The following is a 25,057-nucleotide window of genomic DNA, read 5'->3' as shown; positions in this document are numbered from 1 at the left end:
GTGGAGGACTCCATGTGCTCTCAAAAGGTTCTTTCAGAAGAACCCGACCGTCTCGCGTTTCCTGGCGAGATGTCCGACCGTCTTTTGACGAATGCTCGCCGCCGTGCCCATTGCCGAACTGCTTACAAACACAAAACCCCGTACCTCGAGACGATTTCGGCCGTTTCAACGAGATTGCTCGAGCACTCCTCTCTCCCGCTATTGTTAGCACAGGCCTACCTGCGTGCAGCATTCGTAAGTTTTTCTGTTCCGAAGGCGGCCGCTTATACGTCGCGGCGGCTTTCTTTACCAACGATTTTCATCCCGCATACGATCATTGTAATAACCACGGTGCCTGAAAAATTGCCTTTGATGCTTCCGCAAAATTGGTGAGGACAACACAGAGCCTCCAGGCAAATGTGAATGATTACCTGGCTTTTACGTGCAAACAAGGCATGGTATGTACGCCGTTGTGGGTGACTCAGGTTTCATTTCTGCTGCCGTTGTTCACTTGAACGCACATTGAAATTTCCGAACGAGCGATTTTTTTGTTATATGCGCTCCTGTGCTTCGCTTCCCTGGAGACGCGGCAGCAGCGAACGGAAGCCGAGCCTAGAACCACAGAGGAAGGACACGAGAGCAGCCTCTTTACCGAAGTGACGTGGTCCTGGGGGCCATCTTGTCCGAGCGCTCTTAGCAACGTTATGGCAACGTCCAGGGCAAGATTGTAGTTGCTAAAGCAGATAAGATGCGCTTCCGGCTTCATAAAAAATTGGCGGTGGTTTAGCTCTGGTTAAACCTGAAGCGACGCGATAGCTGCAGCTGGCCGAGTGGAACTTGCGCAGTTGAATTGCAAAGTCAGTCTTTCGCCGCTCCGTTTCACTGGGCGTTCCTTCTTCACCTTCGTCCCACTTGGCACGGCGCATGCGCACAGCTGTTGCAGGTCAGTTTCGCCGACATGTCGCGCCGCCGGCAGCAGCAGCTGCTCCGCACCACGTGGCAGGTCATGTGACCAACCACGTGATCAACACGGCGCCGCCGGCAGCTGCTCCATACCACGTGACAGCGTGGCGGTGCAGCCACAGGATGGAAGCGCCGTCACGCTAAAGGCTCGAAATGCTACCGTAATGTAGCTATCACTACAAAAGTAGCTTCATGGGTTTCCCTGTCTTTTTCTCTGCAGCAACTCAGCGCTGAAAGCGAGCTAGCGCTACTTATCTAATGCGGTAAAATCTGTGTACACTTCTAAGTGCGCTTTTAGAGGCTACTGTCGAGCCTCAAAGCGGCAGTGATCTGTACACACATTTACCGCGTCCGGCGCCAGCGAAATTGTGGTCTGGCCTTACAGAGGGGACCACGCCGAAATAAATCCCCTGGAAATCCCCGTGAAGGCCAAGAAGTGCGGCCAAGCTGCTTTCAGGCATGCAGGAATGCCTAATCCGGTGAACACGTGGGAAGGCCGTCCGCAGCGAACGAAACACGAGAAACAAAATAAAGCCACCAAACAAACACAGCAGCGATAGATGATTCGCAAAACAAAGGGAGAAACGTCCCGAGGAAAATGGGGATCCCCCGCTCCTTAAATTTGCTCACGGATGAGTTGAAAGCTGGGGGAGGAGTCTTGCACGACTCACCCCTTCTTTCTCGTTGGATTTGCGGCGAGGTCAGCGAGTCCGGGCTCGCGTTGTCCCTGTGTTTTGTTCTCCGCGCAAAAGCGGTCAGGAACATCTGCTACTGCTCTTGTTCTCAGACTCTCTGCCACTGCCGCCGGCATCGCAGCCGTGTGAGGGCGCCTCCGCGCAAGGCTAACACAGGGCCGTAAAGGCTGGAGGGCATGAGGGACACAACGTAGCCGCAGCGGGCCACTTGGGACCTCGGGGACATTCGCAGGGATGTGGAGAAACGGGGAGTAAGGGTGCGGAGGAGACAGGGAGCGGGGGAAGCACTGGGGACGACACCAGGAGGCCTCACATCGACGCTTTGCCCCCATCCCCTTCTCTCTCCTCCTTTCCCCACACGCGCGCAGCGGTGGTTCCGGTGACACTGCTGCCGCACGTGGAGAGCAAACAGCGCGAATGCTGGCCTCTCGTTGTGTGCAACGGGCTTTGCGAGAGGCATTCAGCCGCGGGCTTTGGAGGCCCCGACAAGGCTTCCGGAATGCGCTCGTCTTCTCCACTTCCTGTTACGCACTGGTGGTCCCTGTCTAGGACCTGTTCACAAAGAGCGGGATGAAAAGGAATGAATAGCTCGTATTCAGAATAAGTTGGGCGGAAACCTAACGAGGCTTTGTGCGTGTTCGGGTTGCCGCTTGAAGTTTTGCGCCTGTGCTCAGAGAGATTAGCTGTTCGCGAAGCCATTACTGCGCGCACAGATGGAGAGAGCGAGAATAAAGAAAATTGAAATGAATGCGAAACGAACAAAACAACCCATGAAACAAAAAAAGAAGGGGGGGGTGGGTCAGTGAGACAAGAAAACAATATCACTACGTTTATGCCTTCTGCGTAATGCGCGAAACTCGGTGATAGTTTTCTGGCTGCCCGCACTTGCACAGTGCGTGTTGTGTTTGACGTAGTCGTCGTCATACGCGGCGTCACTTCACCTCCCCTTCGGATCGCTGTGTAGCCCAATTTAATTCCCTAGAGAACAGGCATCTTTGTCTATATTGCTTTATTTCCATTTTTGCTGCGTAAAAAATTCGGTAGAGGTTTATTGCTGTAATTCGGCCGAACAGTTAAGCAAACAGGGCAGTGATATCGTTGCATTCTTAGGAAAGGAAAAGGAGGGGTGGGGGAGAGGCTGTTAACGAGTGAGGACCACCCGCACTTAATGCATATAGGCAAAAAAAGTTAAAAAAGCCCATTAGCCCTAGCGTGTAGTAAACAAAACAAAATAATCTGCCCAGCTCTTGGCAGTGAAAAATAAGTGCTAAGAGAAAGCACTTCGTTCTTTTTTCCCCGGAAGAAACTTTTGTGTTCCTTTGAAGAACTTCTCATGTCTGCCAGGAGGGAAGTCATGTTTTCATTTCTTTCAACTTTTTCGTTTTTTTTTCTGTAGTGTGCCAATTAAGGCGAAACTCTGAAGCATCGCGCTATTAAATGATATGGTGTGCCTACTATCTACTTTCTTTCTTCTTTATACTGTTTGCGGAATTTTTTTTTCATTTTGTTTATCCTTGCTTTCAACTTTTGCCTAAAAACGGGCGCGGAGCAGTGTGGTTGGGCAAATGGAGTTCGGCTGTTTTGCTTCCTTTAATGCCCTCTCCTGCTCCTGTCGTGAACATTCTTTCTTCTTTTCTATTTCTTCCTTCACGCTTCTTTCTTCACGCTTCTTTCGTGACGACCTCAGACTCCCTGCACTCCGTCGGAGAGTATATTTTCCTGTGCCTAAAATTTGGACAGTGCGCTCAGATTGCATCGCGCTTTCCGTGTACGCACACACCACTGTCGCCATGCTTGTGCGCCGCTTTCCGCGAACTCTCGAGAGGCGCCCGAGGGTCGTGCCCGCTTTTCGAGAGGCCCGGTTTGTTTGGGAATGTGGGGACAAAAGGGGGAAATGGGCTTCCCATTTCGCATTTTGGCAATGTGAGCCAATGTGTGCGTGCGTACGGAGGGTGTGGCATAGAGAGGGAACGGGCATGAAGGGAGCGCTAGTCGCAAGCATCATCCGGCTTCTTTCTTTTATCCAAGCTCCGGCTCCTCTTTACGGTCGATTTCTTGCACGAAATTACAAAATAAAAAGAATTAAAAGCCTGAACAGCATAAGCTGGCGGCAAGGTCGTAAAAGAGACCGCCAAATGGATGAGGAGAAAACCGGTGAGAATTGAATGACGTCAGCGAAATAAGGCAAAGAAAAAGTTCGCGAAGATGGCAGGAGAAGGAAAGAGAGGGGGTGTGTCCCTAGGACGAGATCCAGTCGAAGCTCAGAAAGGGGCGTCCAGGGATGTCCTCGCGTTCCTTTTCCCTGATGCGTTAAAATCCAAAGCCCTCCCTTTACACGGGGAGTGAGTGCGGTCATTAAAGCCTGCCAAATTCCCGGAATTTTTGAAAAAAAGAAACCATGCCTCTGCTCATCGACATGCCCGTGTTAAGCAGTACGGCACTCTCTCCCGCAGTTCCGACTCAATAAGCGGAGCCTCGATTATGAAACAAAACAAAATAACGGTGAATGCTTCTTGTGCGCGCTAGTTTCCAACTTTTTTCGTTCATTGTTTATTTCTTTCTTTGTTTTCCTCGATTTCTCGGCTTTGTCGTATTCTTTTTCTTTATTTCTTCCGTCCTTGTCTGAATGGACAGTGGGCCAGCGGGAAGACAAAGGCTAAGCCGCGATGCAGCCACGGCTCTGGGCCGCGCGGCGGCAGTTTGGCATTGTTCGAGCGCGAGTGCGGCGCTGATCCTTTCTCTCATACGCTCTCTCTCCTCTCCCATATTGGCGGCAAAATTAAATGAGACAGCGACTGGCGCATCTCAATGGCGCGCTCCATCTACTCCGAAGGCTTATGAAAATGAATTATTCATGCCATTCTGAGGCTCGCTCTCGCGGGCGTTGTTAGCGCGACCGTTCTTTAAGCGGAGTTTTTTTTCCTTTCTTCTTGCGGAAGCCCGGCGAGGTCCAGGCGTTGGCGAGGCGCTCATGAGGCGTTCGTCGCCTGTAGAGCTCGAGCGAACGTTGCTCGTGATGTGCGCGTGGCGTTCGAGTTTCGTAACGGTACCCGGTCTCTGGTTCTTGCTTCGTCCGTCGCGATAAGCTGTGATCAGGCGTGTGAGCTGTAGAGTGTACACGGCGGCAGGCTAGGATATTATGTGGCCTGCTTGTATTCACCAACGCGTAGCGCCCACCGGATTCTGATACGTTGAAACAAAACCGAAATATCGAGGCGAATATGCATGGAGCTCTGGCAACAATCATGCTCGGCGAAGAATGTCAAGTGAGGTGTGCGCTGCGCTTACTTTTTTTTTAATAACTTACTACCTAAAGCCATCAGACGCTCTCAAAGCTCGCTGCCATCAAAAATATATTGCCACCCGCTATATTGCTGGTGTCACACATTTCCCGCATATTCTTCTGGAACGATACAGACTCAAATATCATGGCAGAATGCATCATCTACTAAACGAGGTGTTTGAGAAAGGGGTTACATTGGTTTAAAAATTAAGGTAGGTTCGTTTCTTTTGGTTTTTCGCATAGATTTTTATCTTTAGTCTATCATATTGTACAATCTGGTGACTATGTACTCTAACAAGTGTATTTATTACGTAATACCGATCCGGGAGATGTATGTATAATGAATCTTAATTAGACCTGTATTGAATGCTTTCTTTCTTACCTTGCCTGCAGTTTGAATCACACGTTTGAATTCCACAGTGTTGTACAAATCAATAAGCCGCCGAGGTAGCTTCGTGTCTGTGCCTTTCCACTACTGTGCCTATTGTTGTGGGATCAAATACTGGCCACGGTATCCATGTTTCTATGTAGTCGAAATGCAAAATGTACCCGGGAGCTATGCGATGTCTGTGCACGTTAGAGGTGCCTTAGGTGGTCGAGATTAATCTGGAACCATCGGCGACCTACGATATCTTTCATAGCCCACGTTTTGGCTTCAGGACAATAAATACACCCAAAACATCACACATCGTATCATGTATGAAGTAATAACAAAAATTTGTGGGGCAATGTTTCCGCTTTCACAAACATAATTATTATATTAAAGACCACCCGACATACATATAACGTCTCGCTTTAACCAAGCCGTACGAACGTGCTTGCATGGCCTAGGTGTAGCGTGCCTGACTCGTAAACCGAGAGTCGGAGGTTCGACTTACGACTAATTACCCAATTTTCTTTCCATCCCAATTCATTTACGTTATATACTTACATGTCGTATTGAAGTTTCAGTCGTGTTGCGATCTTCTGATCACCAGTTTTTAATACTTTTTAATTCGGCTGTTCCACGAGTGACGTGTCCAAATTTCCAAACAAACCAAAACTTGTCGACACAACGCCGAGGGAGTACGCCGGTTTTGCCGCTGAACAGGATTCTTAATGCGTCTGCGTTAAATTATAATTGCTCGTGCGGCGAACAACAACTGATTCCTTGTTTACAACGCCCCGTTGAAAGGTATTACCTTCCGGTAACAGCCCAGGCAGTCCAATAACCAATTGAAATGCACGGTCACTTTGAATCGATGAGCAGAAGTTGATGCTCGGGAGCCCAAGTGAGCTGGCATTTCTGTCCTTTCCCTCTCTGCACTGAAGGAAAAATGGGATCACACTGCAAGCAGTGCAACTCTATGTCTACAAGCACACGCGCGAATGCACAACCATGCGCATATGATGTCTCGTCTGAGGAGGACCATTTCCAAATTTTCTGCTAGAAGAAAATTCGAAATTTATTGGAGCTCACGGATAAAAGCGTCCTCATGACTAAGTAATTATTGTCGCTAGTGTTTTAGCAGCTCTTTAGTTTTTTTTTCATTCACTTCCATATGGTGGCTTGTTGAGTTGTGTTGTACTATATCTTCTTTTTTTTTATTGCAATGTATTGCATTAGACTACATATAATAATACGTACTGCACGTTTTGCGCATATTGCTGTAGTGTGTTCATAGTTCTTCTTTAGAGCTTTTGTCCGCCTCTACCACAAGCAGCAGAAAGAGACTATATCAGGCACCAAGCTGTCGTTGTAAATTAGCTAAAAAAATTAAAAAAAATAAAAAAAATGTCTGCAAGAAAACAATTAGGTGTACAAAAGCAACGACGTTGACCAAACATTCGCCCTTAGTCTTCGCGTGTTCCTTCCTCAATGGCTGCTTTTCGACGCTGCACCAGCAAAATAAGACGTACGCGGAGTACTTCCGCATCTTGAAGCACGCGGACCTCCCTCCGGCCGTCTCTCAACGGCAAAACCATCGAGCTGGCGGTGGGGATTCCAGAAACAGCGGCACACGCACGCATCGATTGCGTGGGTTCGGTAAACAAGTCTAGGCGCAGCGCGAGCGAGCGAGCCTTAACGGCCCCAGACCGCGCAGTGGGGGGCGACGATCAATCCTCGCCCGAACGAGCTGTCCAGCGTCGCGGCTCTGTTTTTATGTGTGAACCAGAGCCCCGCACCACATGTGTGCTAAGTCGTCGCTTACATTACGAGTACACTCAGGGGCACAAGGTCCGGCGTGTTTATCCAAATACGCAGCATCCCATAAACGCTCGCCCTGGGAGGCCGATGAGCCGATTACTATTAATATTTACAGGAAGTCATTGCAGTTAAGGTCCAGCCGGGAGGCTGTTAGGGAAGGCTGTGCATAAGACTCGAGGGTCTTCGAGTAGAAAACGTTTGGAGATGTCCACACTAATCACTGGCTGCAATTCCTGAAAAAACGTATTCCTGCTTATTTCCGATAGAACCCCTTGCACATTATCGATCCTGTTTTGTTCTTCTTCGTTTACTAGTTTCTGCTTCTACGTCATATGGAAAACACAGCTTCTGCGCAATGTTTTCGGTACAAAAATGAATTACCAAGTTGCCCAAGCCTATTCACTTCCCATTGCACTTCCAAGCCCACCCAGATAACACGAGCGTACAGCCTGGCATACAGTCTATGTTGCCGTGCATGCAACGTACGCCTATATAAGGAAGTTGAACCGGTTTTGAGAATTAGGCGAGATTTGAAGATTCGAATGTGCGAAGCCTGCAGGGCAAAGCATAACGAATGCTCTTTTGCTAGCATTTAAAATGGAGACATAATCGCCGATTAAAGTGGTGACACTAATCAAGCTTCTTCTCAAAACGGCATAGCATTGCGGAGAAGCAATATTAGTGTTCACGGACGGTTACTTCGTCCGCACTCTGCCGTTCGTTGTCGCATGCTAAACAACGCTCTGTGAGCTTAAACATCGATAGCGTTGACTTTCTCTGTTCAAGCAAACCTTCCTGTTTTGGAAGCGTACAGCCGTCGTAGATGATACCGTTTTGCAGCTTCCCCAACCCGGCGTTATGCGCTGCGCAGAAGCAAGACCACTGTAGCCGCTTTATTCGGCGATTACATGGCCATTTCAAACGACAGCGCGAAAAGACCTCGCATTCTTTACCTACAACGATCCCTTTAAAGTGGTTGAATTCTGAAGCATGTCCAGTTGCCTTCAAGGCCTTAAAGGCCTTAAATGCTATTCAGGTAAGAGCGGAGCTGGATTCCTATACAGGTCTGCACTTTGTTCTGACACTGCAAGAAAGGGTGAAAAGCACCTCCTGGCCTCTTCCTATCCTCTCGTGAGTCACGCTCTGCCAGAGCTTACTCGCTCGCAAACGCACGAACTCACCAATTTACGTATGCGCTCACTCGCTCACTGAATCACTCGCTCACTCACTCGCTCACTCACCCAGTCACTCGCTCACTCGCTCGCTCACTCGCTCGCTCGCTCAATCACTCACTCACTCACTCACTCACTCACTCACTCACTCACTCACTCACTCACTCACTCACTCACTCACTCACTCACTCACTCACTCACTCACTCACTCACTCACTCACTCGCTCACTCACCCACTCACTCACTCACTCACTCACCATTTAGGACAGCGCCCGTCCTTTGCGGCGTTGGCAGTGGGGGCAGTCTTCAGCACTCCCACTCCGCGGATCAGGCGTCTTCGGCCGCCAACCATGGAGGGGTTAGCGCTCGATCGGGAACAAAGGGAGGACAAAGCGGTTGCACTCAGTTGCTTTTTGCTACACTTGCGAATACACAGAGCGAGCTAGCTAGCTGCAAAGCATCAACGAGGCATTCATCGAAGTAGAAGGATACCTAAGGAGTGCTTGCGACTTAGCGGTCGGGGCAGGAGCGAGTAGCGGTGGTATGGGTGGCGAACTTTTGTACGCGCCGAGAATGGCGCCGGGGAGTTCCCGTGCGCGCCGCATTCTTGGGACAGCGCTATCCCTGGGCGTTTGGGGGTACGCGGCTACCTGGAACCAAAAGTCCAGCGGCTGGCGAGTGCGGGTTCTTCCCGTGCGCCTGCCTTGGAAGGTTACAAGAACGTGCGGCCGCAACCGCTCGCGATACCGGCCGGATCCCAAAGAGGCTCTATCCGGCTTCGCAGAGTTCTCAGTAAGCTTTGAGGTGGCGCTCCCGTCGCTGCTTACTTACCCACGAGGGAGCGTACCCCTCGCCCGGCCGGGGCTTTCCAGACGCATGGTGGTGATGATGACCGTTCGCGTCGAGACGGAAGGGGAAACAGGTCTTCCACACCTTACAGGCAAGTATGACAGGAGCTTTCACGGCCCGCGCTAAAGAATTCGCGGCTTTGACAACTGCGCAGTGCAAAACGAGTCAAAATGTCAAGTAGTGACAGGAGTGAGACTGACGAATGGTGACAGAAAGAGGCGGAACGCAGCGCGGGGCGTCAAGCCAAAAGGAGCGCAGCTTTCGATATCTGAGGGAGCTGCAGTTAATACGAAAGTTCCAAGCTGGGGGACCTGCCATATTACATCGTGCTAAATTCCATCGTCTCAAAGTTTTGTATTTAATACTTAATAACTCATTACTGATGTCTTCTACAGACTTTGTTCATGTTAATCATTTAAGAGCTACTCGACACAAGCATGAACTCACTCTTGAATAATTTTTTGTTCCAATAATACCTTCCGATATTTATTTTTTCCACAAGTAGTCCTAGATTGGAACTTATTGCGCCCATCAATTACAGTTCAGCCTACCATGGAGAAATTTGTCAAGGTAGCTGATTGCTCTGTTCTTGCATTTACTTCGGCATGAATCTGCATTTTTTTTCATTTTTACTGCTATGCTTTCTTCCAATGTATTCATGATGTGGAAGTGTCATTCTTGTTTTATGACTTGGTTTTTCCCTTGTCTATGCCACATGCTTGTGTATCATCATATTGTTAAGCTTCAAACTTTAGTCAGTGAAACTGTATTTGTATACCATATGTTCTTGTCCACTGCTGTAATAATCCCAAATTGGGATTGACTGTATTCCGAAAATAAATGGTTAAATAATTAAATAAAGAGTTGTTTACAGTTATAAGAAATATCATCGCAAACAACTCTTGTGCCTGAATTTATGCTAGAGAACAACCATCGATGGCACCGTTTAGAAAGATAACAACGATCGTTTCCCCTTTTATGGCGGCAAAGAAAGATTCTATCCTAAAATGAAGCATGAACTCATCGGGATTGAGAACCGCAGACTTCGTTCCTTAACCGACGACTTTTCGATGCCTTCGGCGCGTGTAAAAACGTATTCATCCTATTTTTGCTGGCGTTGCAGATTCCACTCAAGTTTCAAATTATTGCTACAGATGAAGTGCCCAATTTGTACGAGCTTACTCATTCCGTCACATATATTGCTTACCCAGAGTCAAAAGAAAAACTCGGCTACTGCTGCCTGTTCTTTTTTTCTGTCTTTTGGACTGAGAGCCGGTAAAATCTCTATCTGAGGCTATTGGAAATTTATCAAAAGTACATTGAATGCGAGCCGATAATCTGTAATAGTTAAGCCTTCGATGCGCGCTGTCTGCAGTACGCCGTATTTTCTTTCCGGTGAAACGCGGGTTATTAGAGACAAGCATATATATCGTGCGCGAAAATAGAAAGGAGTTACTATGGCTGTCTCGAAATTACTTGGAAAGGAATAGAATAAAAATCTATCAGCCTGATTCCAGGACATCAAATATAGCTTCCTTTTTCAATGGGGAGCAAGAGGGCTACGCAAAGGTTTACACGGCGAAAAAAAAGAAACAAAACATTAAGTGAAACTTGCTTAACTTCCACGTGTGGTACCAGCTACGCTGAGAAGGAGCAGACAACATAGAAGAAACCTGCTCTCCCAAGCGTGCGGAAGCCGAGTTTGCGACCATAGTTACCGAAAAGGATCGTCCTCAACGCAGCAGCAAGAGTCCCTTGTTTCGGAAAATTGAATCCGACGTTCCCTTCTTTCGCCCGGCCCTTGCCGAGGCTGGAGACCTCGCGAAATCGGCTTGCGGTACGCGGGGAGGGAGTTCTTTGCGTTGTTTGTGTCACGACGCCCGGCTCCCATCCGCCTCAAGATGGGCTCGCTAGAGGTAACGAGAAACACTCGATTTCTGTATATTTGTGCGCCGCGCAGCTAGCTCGTCTGCAGAGTGGTGGTTGCCCGCGTGGTCATTACAAGGATTGAGGGATTAGGAGATCCGGATTACCGACGCAAGAGAGAGAGGGAGAGAGAAAATAGGCGGATGTGTGTGTGGGAGAAGGCAGATGGGCTCCACCTGCCAAGGAAAAACGCCGTTCGGAAGCCCGTTCCGGACAGGCTTCGGATCGAACAGGCTTCGGCGAATGTCAAGAGGGAGCTCTCGCTCCACCCTGTGGTCTGGCGCGTGCCGGATCAAGTGGAGCGGGCCCTTCACGCTGCCTTCGCTCAGGTCACATTGAATTATGGAGAGATGCGTGAGGCATCGCAGCGATGCGGCGTTAGCGTTAGGTGCAGCCTGACTCTGTAGCGACGCTCGCGCGTATATTCGGGCTGGGCAGGAAGTTGTTGTGGATGCCAGGGCACCGGCGCGAAAAATATTTCACGTTAGAGCGCGCAGATTTGATTACTATTGTTGCTTACTCGCACGGAGGATGAAAAGTGAGAGAGACGTGGCCGAGGAATAACAGATCGCTCTTGGGCAGAAAGGTGTTGGCTCATTTTTTCAGGCAACATAATGTCTGAATGGTTTGCACGCAGCAGCCATTTACCTTCTGGTCGAAATATACTGATGCCGAGAAAATTGTAACAACAGATGAAGTAATGAAAGCTATAAAAGAAATGGCTAGGACTCGTTTTCTGTTGGCTTGCAAGAGGCATTCGGAGGCTTGGAGGAGGTCTTAAGAGGTAGACATAAAAGTAGGCCAACAAAAACCTCTAACTCAGCATCAGAGGTACAGAGAGGGCGGAGGAGGATGAATGGTATAACAGAGAGGGTGCGAGAGAAACCATAGGGAGCATGAAAATAGGCACAGCCGCCACCAGGACACGCGGCGACTGTGCTGACGGAGCACGTTTCACCTTGTCACGAGGACACCGCCCCCAAAGCCGATGGCGTAGCGCGTAGTTGGTGAATGCTATTTCCACGGATGCATCGTGCGATGCATTCATTTTTTTTTTCTGGTGTGGCCCTTAATATTGCATATTGGTCAGTAGGTTTCGCAGATAAAGTGGAGAAGCACCTTGTCTAGTTGCACAAAGCGGTTTTCCTGCATGCGTTCCGAGGAAGAGCGAATTTGGCGAGATAACAAGCGCCTAGTCAATAATAATAATGAATAATAATTGGTTTTGGGGGGAAAGGAAATGGCGTAGTATCTGTCTCATATATCGTTGGACACCTGAACCGCGCCGTAAGGGAAGGGTAAAGGAGGGAGTGAAAGAAGAAAGGAAGAGAGAGGTGCCGTAGTGGAGGGCTCCGGAATAATTTCGACCACCTGGGGATCTTTAACGTGCACTGACATCGCACAGCACACGGGCGCCTTAGCGTTTTTCCTCAATAAAAACGCAGCCGCCGCGGTCGGGTTCCAACCCGGGAACTCCGGATCAGTAGTCGACAGATCACATTACTCGACGATCGGACACCCGATGCGAGAGTATTGCGAAAGCAGCGGGATTTACCTTCGATGATTGCTTTGAGGTATTTACTTGAAGCTGAGGCTTCACACATGCTATAGAATTTTTTCGCAGGATGAAGTTGACCGGAGGCGGATGGAGGGTAGCGTTAGATTGGTGGACAGCCCCCTGGTATAGGTGTGAGGAGGCGACATGTACTTCTCGAGAGCAGCTGGCTTTGTCACCGAGTCTTTGGATTCGATTCGCGTTCGCTTTTTAGTTCCGCTGCTGCATGGGCTTATGGTAAGTGCTGGTGGGTAGCGCCTTCGGAACCTAGAGTTAGGTGGGTCGGTGGATGGATGGCGTTCCTGGAGGGTGCAGGTGAGTGGGGCTTGCGTAGGATGGTGAATCTAAGGCACCAATAGGTCGGTTGCAGCCCCCGAGGGAAAGGGGTGCGGTAGGTTTAGGGGGGAGGATTCACTTTAACAGGTACTATATTCACTGAGGGGGAGGGGGGGGGGCACAATAGCTTTGCTTTCGCTGTAAAACAGCTTGATTACAAATGTCAGTGGCAGATACCTATCGCTGAGACTATCGTGTTTGCGTCTAAAAAAATGGCTGTCTGCCCGCTTCCAAAAAAAAAAAAGAATCGAATAGGGTTACCAAATCGCATCTCATCGAACGCTCAATAGGAGTGCATTGAAACTCATGTATGTGCAGCGATCGAAAGCGCCATAAAGTGATCGCACCAATTACAAGTTCAGAAAGATAACTGCAGCTGCGTCTTGTTACAGCTACTCATACGAACGTGTTAGAAATACCTATTTTATAGTACACTAATAATTCGGCTTTTACTGCTATTAATATCACTCCTATTTTACAACTAAGACCGTTTTAACACATACTGCTACTCCAATTAGCGCCACGACTATCACTGCCATCTAGAAAGCTGCTACCATTGCCGCAACAATGGCGACTTCTACTGCTTCGTGTGGCTGATTTGCAACCAGTACTACCATTAAGGTTGCTACTGTCGCTGCAACTGGTCCGAGGAGACTGTTTTTGTATATCCATAACATCACAAAAAAAGAGCTGGGAAGAGTTGGTGGGGAGGCTGATTTGGAGAAGACAATGGTTTGCTGCTATGCACAGGGGAAAGGGGTGGTTTGATATAAAGCTGAATGAGAGAAAGATGGGTGAGTGAAAAAAAAGTGTGCCAAGCAAGTAATTAAGGAATTTGCATACGGTAAAGTCGTAGCCTATCTCGCAGGCGCGGCCCCTTAAAGGATCAAAGCAATGCATGACAGGCCTTCTAAGCCAACGGTCGTATGACCACCGTCTTTATTCGTATGCATGGCCGATAAACCTGCATTTGTTGGCTGCCAGTGCGGCAAGGCATTAGAACACGTTTATTGTGTGTCTCCTGCATTTAGTGAGAGTCGCTGCGCCGTCTGCACTGGACCCGCTGAAGATTAAGATTCTAGGAGGGACAGCGTCCGCTGCGTTCCGTCTTAAGTTCCTCGTCCTTCACTCTGTTTCACCGGCTGCTCTGTACAATTCACGGTGCTGCTAGCCGGCAAAAATGTATTAACATTATCCGATAATCCTCACATCTGTCAGCAGGCGAGGATCGGGACGGTGCTGTGCACGACAAAGCGATTGACTCTCGGCACTTTATGCAGGGCACGCACAGAAAACGTGCTTTATCCTTTCGTCCATCCTGCAGCAAGCGCAGACAGGGCTATCGGTCATACTTTCGAGAAAGAAGTATTGGTGTGTGAACACAACGCCAAGCCACAGACGGCACATCAATGTTGCTTCGCGTCGTCCTAGGCAGGGTGGGAGTTTGAGCTTCGAGTCAAGGTTCGAAAAGTGCAGGCAATATTAAATTAGTTGCTAGCCTAATGTAACTAATAGCTAATATCGTTCGTAAATCCCGTGGCAGAGGCGCAGACTGATCGAACCTCGCTGCCGCAACATAATCCGGCATTTGGAGCTACGGCATGAAGCCTAACGCTCGTTCCCAGGAATGCGCACAGAAAAAAGCATCAATGCACTTTGTTCTTGTGGTGGCTACGAAAGGTAGCAGAATAGTAATACCCCCGTAGGATGCTCGAGATTATTGCTTTTAGTATTTCCTTTTTTTTAGAAGACATTCACCTCCACTGTGTATCCCTTCGTTCTGTGCGCCGTTAAACAAACATTTGTCCACGTCTCAAATGCAAACATTTGTCCGCGCGCGAGGTGTACGACATTGAGATTATATTTGCGACGAAGGGCGGACAAAAAATATTTCAGAACAAGAAACGGAGCTCAATCGCTCGGTTCCCCCACTGCACTTTAAAAAACTGAGGCGGCGCCTATTGCTCGCTTCTCTCGTGCAACTTGCTTCTCTGTATGGCCGGAGGACTTTTGCAGGTTTCAGACTTTCTTTTCCTTTCTGTCTGCCTAAAAATAAAAAAGAGCACCAAATGGATGAAAAAAAGAAGCCCTCACAAGCAGTAGTAAAACTTCCCGAAAACGCAACGTTGCCTGCGGCTGGAGAGGAAGATTGATTTTGGCATGCGTTCTAGGTATTCTCGGTGTTGTGCGCGTGTCCTTTTCTGCTTTCTTCTATTCCTTTTTCTCTTCCTTTATTTTTTTCTCAGCTCGTGACCCTTTTCCCGCCAAAGCGTGTTTCCTCTGTCCCTTTCTCCCCAGCCTCCCGCAAAGGCGTAAGCGGGTTGGCGTGGCGCGATGTAGAGTGCGCGTTTAGAATTTCTTTGATCTGAATTTCGCGTCTTAGTCAGCACACTTCCTATCGCGCCTCCACGTGTCAGGCTGTGGCGCGAGGAACGTTGCTTCTCAAAGGGCCCGGGCCTTTTTGCTCTGGCGTTGCCGTTTATGTTGCCTTGGTCCCGGAGTTTTCGCAGCTTGGACTGCAATAACGCACGCGCCCGGGCGCGCACCTCGAAGAAAGCAGCGACGGGATGTTTCCGGGACGGGACGGGACGAGCAACGCCCCTCCTTGCATCCACATAGTGGCCTCGCGAACAGAGACGCTCGTGAAACCTGACGCTTTCCACGCGGGAGCCTGGAGCGGCCTTCTTAGCACGTTCGCTGGAATCCTTTATGCATGCGCCGTCTCCTGATTACTTCCGTGCAGCGCTGCAAAGCTACGGCTGAGGCTTTGTCCAACGACAATTTGTATCGGCCTCAGTAGATCCGCTTCCTTCTAGCCATATCTCCACAATCTCGTCGACATATTTCTCCTCTCGTTGGTGTTACCAAGGGCATAGCGCTTGAGTTGAGGCGAATAGAAGCAGCATCAGTTAGTTGTCTCTCGTTATATGAACACTTTGTTAGCTTTAGTAATCTATAAATAAAAAGGACTAAAAAGTGCACGGGAGTTCGTGCTTGAGGAGTAACTGCGTTTCCGACACTATTAGTTCCTTTAAAGGCCGATCGTTTCTCCCTAAGAGGCTAATTTTAAATTGATAATCTACCGTGCTTAGTTTCAAAACGGACTAACTACTCGTCGCATGGTTTAAGTGCTGCAGTTAGTCCTATTTTGTTAATCCTGTTAGTCTCTTGGAATGTAGATATTTCTGCTCTGGGCGTAGGACCGCGAGTTTGCCTGCGAGGCTCTATTCTCGCTGCACCGAATTAGCGTTAATTTCAAATGGATCATCAACCATGCTTAGTTTTTATACGGACTAACTACTCGTCGTATAGTATAAGTGCTGCAGTTAGCCCCTTAGAATGTAGCCAATTTTGCTCCGGGTGTGGGTCCGCGTGCTCGCTTGCGAGGCTCTATTCTCGCTGCACGGCTAATCTCAAATGGGTCATCAACCGTTCTTAGTTTTCAAACGAACCAATTACTCGTCGCGTGGTCTAAGTGCTGTAGTTAGTCCTATTTTGTTAATCCAGTTAGTATCTTGGAATTTAGACAAATATGCTCCGGACGTGGGCCCGAGCGTTTGCTCTCCAGGATCTATTCTCGCTGCACCGAATTAGCGCCAGGTATTGCTTGCGTTCAAGGTAGCGGCACGTGAGGAGACTTTTTGCGCTCCTGGCGTACGCCTTCGCCAAGTGAGGCCGGAAGATGGAAACGGGATTGCAGTGGGTTTGCTTCGCAACCGCGCCTCCCCTTTGCCGCTTCGACCTCGCCCCGTCACCCGTGTGTTTATTTTTACGCGCCCAAAGTGTCTTTGCTTGGCGCCATTGCACTTGCGGTTGCACGGTTTGAAACTTCGTATCGCGTGGCGTTTCCTACAGGAAAAGCTCTTTAGTCATCGGTATCGGAATCCGCGCTTTTTTTTGTTTTATCACGAGAAAGAAGTTTGTTCCACTGAAACTGTTGAATTAAGCAGGTGAACATTGAAAAACATTTTTGTATTGTCTGGTTTCTCTATAGAAGCGGCTTTGGTTGAGGCCTTGTTCTTTTGTGGTCATTTTTTTTTCTATTTTTCCAATATTCCGTTTTTCTGTCATTTCGTCTTTCTTTCCTTCTTCCTTTTTCTTTCTTTCTTTCTTTCTTTCCTTCTTTCTTACTTTCTATCTTTCTTTCTCTCTTTCTTTCGTTCTTTCTCTCTTTCTTTTCCTTTCTTTCCTTGTTTATTCATTTATTTTTTATTCTCTTCTTTCTTCCTTTTTTATTTCTTTTCCAGGAAGCCCTAGGGGCAGTCGAGCGCTTTATAGCAAGCTCAGTGTTGCGAGCCACAATCAGCTGACTTCGCTGATTCTCTTACCTATTTTTCTTATCAGGCCGAAAAAGCTTACACGCTTTGCAGGAATTGCGAGCGTATGCCGATAAGCAAGAAAACATACAGAAATCAAGACAGAACCATTCATTCTTACAATTCGTTGGAGAAGACACGCTGCTCTTTGTGGATTCATAGTCAATACCTGCCTTCTCAATGTGCTTTGCTTTCATCGAGTTTGGAGCCCGCTCATCTTTCTCTTCCCTCGCTGCTTGTTAACTATTAACTTTCAACCTAACTCCTGTCCTGATGTCGCTGCGAACATTTCTTTTCACGCAGGGACAAATGGAAAAGGTGAAATCTTCAAAACAATAAGAGGTACATCAGCCATCATCTCTCACCTACTCTTCTCTACATGCCTTGAAGGTGAGCCGCTTCGTTTCGTCCAAAAAACGTCTGTAACATTGCGTACCCGCCACAAGGCAGAAGTGTTAATGGATAAATGAAAAACTTTTTTGAGTGATCGAGTTTAGACCCTTCAAAGGCTCAGGACCACCGATATTGGCGTGCAGTAGCAACGGCGCAAATTCCTTTAGGGCGCCTTAAAAGGTAGCGCTATGCAGGTTTTTAAAAATCCACTAAATGGTTATGCTCACTTCAGTAGAAACAACAGGATGGCTTGACAGCTATGTGCTTCGTTCCACGTGCCATCTGTCACATGAGCGTTACTGAACTACCTCAGTCGGTGAATGACACTCTGTTAAGTACAGGGGTGAATAAAAATTAATGGTTTGTCGAACTCGCTCATGGGAACGTTCCTAGTTGGCGTCCGAAGTACCGAGTAGCTTGTGGCTCTCCAGCGCCGCTGTTACAGCGAAAGCTTGCGTGAGCAACGGGCATGACATTTGAGCTGCGAAGACTGCTATAGCTGCCTTTCTTGCGGTCATATATATATATATATATATATATATATATATATATATATATATATATATATATATATATATATATATATATATATATATATATATATATATATATATATATATATATATATATATATATATATATATATATATATATATATATATGCAAAAATTTTACTTTTCAAATGTTTACGCTCTACGGATCTATTAGTTTCGGTATCCCACATGAAGAGTCACTCACTGGCACTTTGGTCGGTTATTCCACTGTCTTTCACTCTTTCTTTATCAGAAATTCTGTGAGGCCGAACTAATAATTAACAAAAGACCCGTTTTCCGCTCAAAATTTCAATAAAGGGAGCTCGGAATGAAGAAACCAGCTTCTCACCGCTTATTCATCCTCATTCGCGCATCATCTGGTACCAACAATATTTTTATACTTCGCATGAGTGACCGCAAAATCCTTCCCGACGGCCTTGTCTCTCTGATTTCTTCTGTTTGGTTTGTGTTCTCATGCACAATGTTGCTAGCCCTTCGCCATATGCTTTATGAAGGCGTTAAGCATTCATTTATGCTCTAGAAGGAATTAGAATGCATTTGAAACGACAACATTTGTGTTGTCAAGCGTGTAAGTATTTTTGATTCTTTCCTTTTTTTAACGCCTTCTTTCCTGACAAGATGGCACAGCGGGCGCTGGGGCCTGCAACTGTTCCAGAAGTACGAGAAGATGAAGTCCCACCGCTTTTACGTCTCTTTGCGTAACTCGCTTCCGCTCCGACAGAAGCTTTATGACAGCTGGAGCGAAGTCCCGAGCCTGTCTAAGCAGCCGCAGCCTTTTGTTGTATTCACACTCGCTTCAGCTGCGGCCTTCCATGTGCTTCGTAGCGTGTAGTCGTTCGCTAAGAGGCGCGTCTTGCGACACACCAGCCGCTGACCGCAATCAGGTCCGAGTTCTCCTGTCTGAAATCTTGTTCTCTTTTTACTATTCCGTTCCGCGTTTTGGCTCTTTCCTTTCCCTATGATTACTTTTTCACTGTTTACCTCCAATGTTTCGGCAGCATGTTGCTCCTAATTAACTGTCACGTGCAAGTTTTCTTCCTGAAGGCTCCCAGAATTCGCAGTGGTGCAAGTGTTTCTGAAACTCATCATGTCGAAGCGCGTCCAACGGATGCTCGTCCAGTGCCTGGAGAAGTTTTCGGAACGCGGAAACCACGAGAAAGCTGGTTGTTCTCACTGCATGCAATCTTGTACCTGACAATAACGGGTGCATACGGGAGATAAGCGCTAGAGTTTAAAGAGCAGACCTGCCAGTTTCTGGTTTGTATTTTTGATGCTCGAAAAATTGCTGTACGCGTCTGTGGCACAGGTGCGTCGCAGAGTCTTACGGTTGCCAGCGTGCCGCTTACAATTTAGGTGAGAAATCATGACACTGGCTAGCTTAAACTTTACTAAGTGGACATAATACGTATGTACCTTTGACACGTGATACGGCGTGAAAACGGCTAGCACACTTAAGTGCAGATATCAGTGAATGCTTACTAAACAGCGAAAGGTGTTGAATGGGCCTTCGGCAACTCGCTCAGCACTACATCGCATTCATGGATTCGTCCGTGGTGTCGGGTGCGTAACATTGTACCCTGAGGTTACGAGCATGAGCTATTATTTTTCATTTTTGTTCGTGCTTATGTGTGTGCCGGCGCAGGAGGAAAAAGGGGACGAGGCGCGAGTCTCATAGTCTTCCAACCTTTTTGGAGCACTCCACCATGACTACTCTTTCGTCTTTCACTCCCTACTTCATTCCCTTTATCAAGGCGCGGTTTAGGAGTCCACCAAGAAGCGAGACAGCTACTGAGCCTTTTGATTTCCTCAAAAAACAATTTTCTTGCGGGGCCTGTGGTTCGGACAAGCTCTGCAAGTTGTTAGCCTTCATTCCATATTTCTTTAGCGTCTACGATGTTAATGGCAGTTTGTTATTTGCTATGCAGGCTTCAACGTACTCTTTTTTGTGTGTCCTAGTATTCTCCTTCGGCTTTCATTGGCTTGTTTGCTTTTTTTTAACTTCGCCCTGAACGCGTTATTGTAATGGGGTATCAAATCAACGAGACAACCACTCGAAACACAAAGAAAAAAGAGAGTAAATAAATTAGAGTCAGTAACAGGCAACAAGAAATGCAAAATCATGAAAGAAAATTAATAAGCTTGCAACGGAATGGTAGGCGTACACGAACAAAAATAATAACAGAAGTTAAGTTGTTTTATTGTAGCCTGCAGGCGCTGCTTGAGTGAAATTGAAAGTGTGCTGTCTGTGAATGCAACCACAAGTTCAGAGCAGCGATTCTGCTGCTTTTTCGTGGCTGCAAAACAAAACAAAAAAATCGACGGCTTTCGCGTGTTTTGCAAACAAGGTTTATTCCTGCCTTGTTAAGGAGAACCATTTAAGGTTCTATTTCATTGTGAATCAATGAAAATTGGTTTTTGGGAAAAGAAAATGGCGCAGTATCTGTCTCACACATCGGCGGACACCTGAACTGTGCCGTAAGGGAAGGGATAAAGGAGGGAGTGAAAGAAGAAAGGAAGAAAAAGGTGCCGTAGTGGAGGGCTCCGGAATAATTTCGACCACCTGGGGGTCTTTAACGAGCCCTGAAATCACACAACACACGGGTGCCTTAGTGTTTCGCCTCCACTGTGAATCGCAGAGGCCAAAACTGAGATCGCCGTGTTAAAGGAATCGAACTAGGCTTGGAGAGATGAAGGGAGGAATGCGCGGGTGTGGGTAATTTCTTGGGACTGATGCTTGCATATATTCGCCACTTCACATTTCTTGAAGGCTGCTATTAACGTATGAGTAGAGGGATCCTACTTTTTTTTTCTTCGGAAACACATTTTGACGCTTGCAATATGCACCCACGCCATGAGGCTTCCCGAAGTGTAAAAATCCCTATTAGTTAGCTGCTGTTCTCGATAGGTATCTAAAGCTCATTAAAGAAAGTTTTTTTTTTCATCTTCCCTGCCTAGTAACCGTTGTGGCCGAAAGCCTAACCCACAATAGTGTGCCAAGAACGTGAGAAAGAAAGCCACAACTAAGCCATATAACACCTATGTGTACAGCTGTACAGCGACCGTGCCTAGAGCTACTAGCGGCTAGAAGGCGCGATAATACGGTACTTAATACGACTAGCCTATTTCCAGCACAGTCTTGTCATCCCCCTTCAGGGTAGCTTGATACGAACGGCATTTTCAGCGTGCCACACTGGAACGCCTTGTAGCGCAATCAATATTCGAGACTCGTGTAGCCCCATGAATATTTCTGGAGTACTTCACCGTCGAGTAGTCCAGCTGTGAAGAGAGCACCCTTTAACGGAGACGCCATGGTCTTGCGCAAACACTTCTCGCCTCGTCAAAAAAGTACAGCACGCTCTCAATGACGGGCTGTCAGGAAAAAAAGTCTCGAAATTCCTTATTCGACGTGCAGCTTTCATACAAGTATCTCTCCGCAGCTGTATTGATCCGTACCTCTATACAACTATCTTTTGACGCCTAAGCACGAGCGGCCTCGGAGATCGGTGTTGATGAAGGCTCTCGGAAAGCAGGAATGACAGTGTTATCCCGGAGATTATTTCTTCAAGGTGCTCTTTGCCTACGGGCTCAAGTTTGTGCATAATTTGTATCCGTCGCGCTGGTGTCGAGGAGCTTCTAGAACCCCGTTGCTGACATCAAAAGAACGTGTCCAGGATACTAAGAGCTTCAGCATCAATATTCTGGATTGCGCAAGGAGTTGCCATTCTTTTCGCTTAGGCGATGGGTAGACTGCAACAAAGAAGCCGTTCTCTACTCAGACGTTTCTTGAACAATTCTGTTTTTCTTGCTGATTTTTTTTTCAACAAGGCTTTAAAGCCAGATGAAAGCGGCTGCTAACCGTTTCTTTGTTTAACGTTAAGAAAATAGTGCCTGTGTAAGTACCGTAGAATTGAGTTTGAGTCGATATAAACGTCCTTAAATTTTGCGTTTCAATGTTTACACTCGAATTCTCTCATCGGCTCATCGTAAAACATGGCGCAGTACTCAATACGGCGAGTTGTTGAGCGAAATAAAAGTTGAAAGAGTGACCTAAAAGAAAAAAATCGCAATAAAAGAGTTGTTTTTTCAACAGGGAACAGCGTTCAGGATATCGACGGTTGGTCACCACGCACCGTACTTGACTTTTCATTCCTGATGGCACGTGTGCACAAAAGGAACCACTGAATCGCCCGTCTTTTGTGGGGGTTCCTTTGCGGGGCTCAAGTATCTTGAGAGCATTGTGATGGTACGCCCTGTTTTGTAGTCTCAGGTTCAGGAACCGGCCGCATTCTGATTCGGCAATGAAAGACCCTCCTTTTTTTTGTCGTTTCATCTTACCGCTGTCACTGAAACAAGAAACGCAGCCCACGGTCGCACAACTCGGACTGCCCATCACGCGCCGTATGTAGAATACATATACAGGGTGATCAGATTTAAGCTTTGCAGCTTTCTTAAAGTTATAGGCTGAGAAGCACGCAAAATCTATCTCTGCACATTTGATACGCTGCCAGGTGGACAAAAAGTGGAATGATAATTCTCAGCGACAGGCACTTAAATAATTAATTTATATTAATGAACTTTTTAGCCACTGCGGCTAGCATGAGTGTTCATCTTGAAAATCTATGGGCGATCATATTTATAGACTACTCCATTTGGTGGAGTTGCTCTAAAGCAGGCGTGTTCTGAGGTAGTCGCCCCAAAAGTTTCCACTGATTTTGAGTGATTACGCATGCTAGAAGGCGGTGGCAGTCGACGCGAAACGCCTCCCTAGTGTAACGCAGTTGTTGTGTCGGGCGTTTGTTTCGATAGCCAAAAACGAAAGGAAAGCAGTTATCGGCTTCACCCGCCGCTCTACGCCGTTGGCAGAGGAAACACTACGTCACGCCCGGAGGAGTTCTATGCCGATCGCCACCGCATTGCATTGCGTAACTAACTGCGGAGACCAAGCTGAAAATTTGGGAACGAAAATCTCGGAACACACAGGTGCTATGTGAATTTTACCTGACGGAGTTGTGCAGGAATACGACTCCAGTCACCATAACACTCTTCAATCAATTTTTAGTAAATTATCTGCTTGGCGCCGACAATTATCATCTTACTTTGTGTACCTCTGGCGGCTTAATTTACCTGCTGAGGTGGAGTTCACGTTCCGCTCAGTGCGTAATTTTAAGAAATCTGTAAGGTAATTTTGGTCGCCCCTCATACCCTTTCAAGACCCAGCGTACTTTGTAATATACATTTGTCTTTTAGGAATTGTAAAAAAAATTCACCACTACTGAAACGCATGTGCTTTTGGAAGTCAGGGTGTACTTACCGTGCTTCCACGCAATAACAAAATTTAAAATTGGTTTTTGGGAAAGTAAATGGCGCATTATCTGTCTCACACCTCGGCGGACATATGAACCGCGATGTAAGGGAAGGGATAGAGGAAGGAGTGAAAGAAGAAAGGAAGATAGAGGTGCCGTAGTGGAAGGCTCCGGAATAATTTCGACCACTTGGGGTTGTTTAACGTTCACTGACATCGAGCTTATAGCGTTTCGCCTTAATTGAAACGCGGCCGCCGCAGTCTGGTTCGAACCCGGGTACACCGGATCAGTAGCCGAGTGCCCTAATCATCCGGAGTACCCAAGTTCGAACCCGACCGCGGCGGCCGCGTTTCGATGGAGGCGAAACGCAAAGGCGCCCGTGTGCTGTGTGATGCCAGTAAATAATAAGCTTTTCAAGAACTCTGCATCAATACGGGTGCTCTGAGCGGTCTTCCAAGTTGGTTACGTTGTCAAAACATCGTACTGTTTCCAATGGCTATATAGATTACAAGTTTTAATTCGAATACACAATCTGCCCTGCTCGTATTTATTTAAATATGCGCCATAAATTATTGTTGCATTCTCATATAGGCGCAGAGGCTGCTAGCAGAAAGCATGAAAAAAAAAACTGATAAGAGCAACAATATTCGTAGCAAAAACGCCCAGACTTAATATATGTATTTGGATTAATCTTGACGAGCCGATATTTCAGCTTTTTTTTTTTAGAAGCAGAATTTTACTCCAGAATACGACACGGTATCACATGTGCGATCAGGATGCCGAATCATGTTCTGGCGTATAAGTGTACTTTTTGAGAAGGAAAAATGTTGAAATTTAGCCCTTGCGCGGTTGGTCTCCATTCTGTGTCCTCGTATTCTCCTGCCCCACAGTTTGCTTATCGAATATGCACCAACATGCCCAAAAAGCCACGCTGCTGAGGACATAGCGCAGCATCCAGCTTTACGTCTCCCCAATTGAGCGAATCCTTCGCTTTTAAATATCTCGGGGGGGGGGGGGGGGGGGGGCTTACCTAACCACTTAATACAAAAAAAAAACGGGGGCAAAGAGTTGAGATTTGCAGCGTGATGATGATCTGCTCGTTCAAGGCACCCATGTGCGATCATGTTTGCGTCTTGACTACTGCATGGTTTTGGGCGGCTGTGTTGCTCTCATTGTCAAGGTTGCACATTTACACATTATGGCCATCCGCTCCCCCCTCACCGAGTCCATGTCACAGATCGCAGCTCAAAATGCCCTTCCGCGTGGGAACTGCCTCACTCGCCACCTTCTTTTCTCCACACAAATGATCAAGCTCTGGTCAAGAGCATCGAGTATTGTTGAATGAGGCCGCTGCGGTGGCTCAGTGGTTATGGCGCTCGGCTGCTGACCCGAAAGACACGGGTTCGATCCCGGCGGCGGCGGTCGAATTTCGATGGAGGAGAAATTCTAGAGGCCCGTGTACTGTGCGATGTCAGTGCACGTTAAAGAACCCCAGGTGGTCGAAATTTCCGGAGCCCTTCACTACGGCGTTTCTCACAGCCTGAG

General features: G+C 47.4%; 1 protein-coding gene across 6 annotated transcripts in view; it reads left to right on the top strand.

Moving 5' to 3' along the window:
- The window catches only part of LOC144093441 (dopamine D2-like receptor), a 510,329-nt gene that overhangs the window by 79,104 nt on the left and 406,168 nt on the right, over positions 1-25,057 (top strand). For 3 of the 6 annotated variants that reach the window (XR_013306275.1, XM_077626814.1, XM_077626815.1), the window contains exon 2: positions 17,566-17,652. The exons of the other annotated variants lie outside the window; for them this stretch is intronic. The gene's annotated coding sequence lies outside the window, so the exon portion shown is untranslated. The remainder of the gene's footprint in view (positions 1-17,565; positions 17,653-25,057) is intronic. 6 annotated transcript variants of the gene reach the window in all.

Source organism: Amblyomma americanum, chromosome 6 (assembly GCF_052857255.1).
Source record: "Amblyomma americanum isolate KBUSLIRL-KWMA chromosome 6, ASM5285725v1, whole genome shotgun sequence".
In the NCBI taxonomy this organism is placed as follows: Eukaryota; Metazoa; Arthropoda; class Arachnida; order Ixodida; family Ixodidae; genus Amblyomma; species Amblyomma americanum.
The sequence above is the reverse complement of the archived record's forward strand: the minus strand, read 5'-3'. Positions and strand labels throughout refer to the sequence as shown.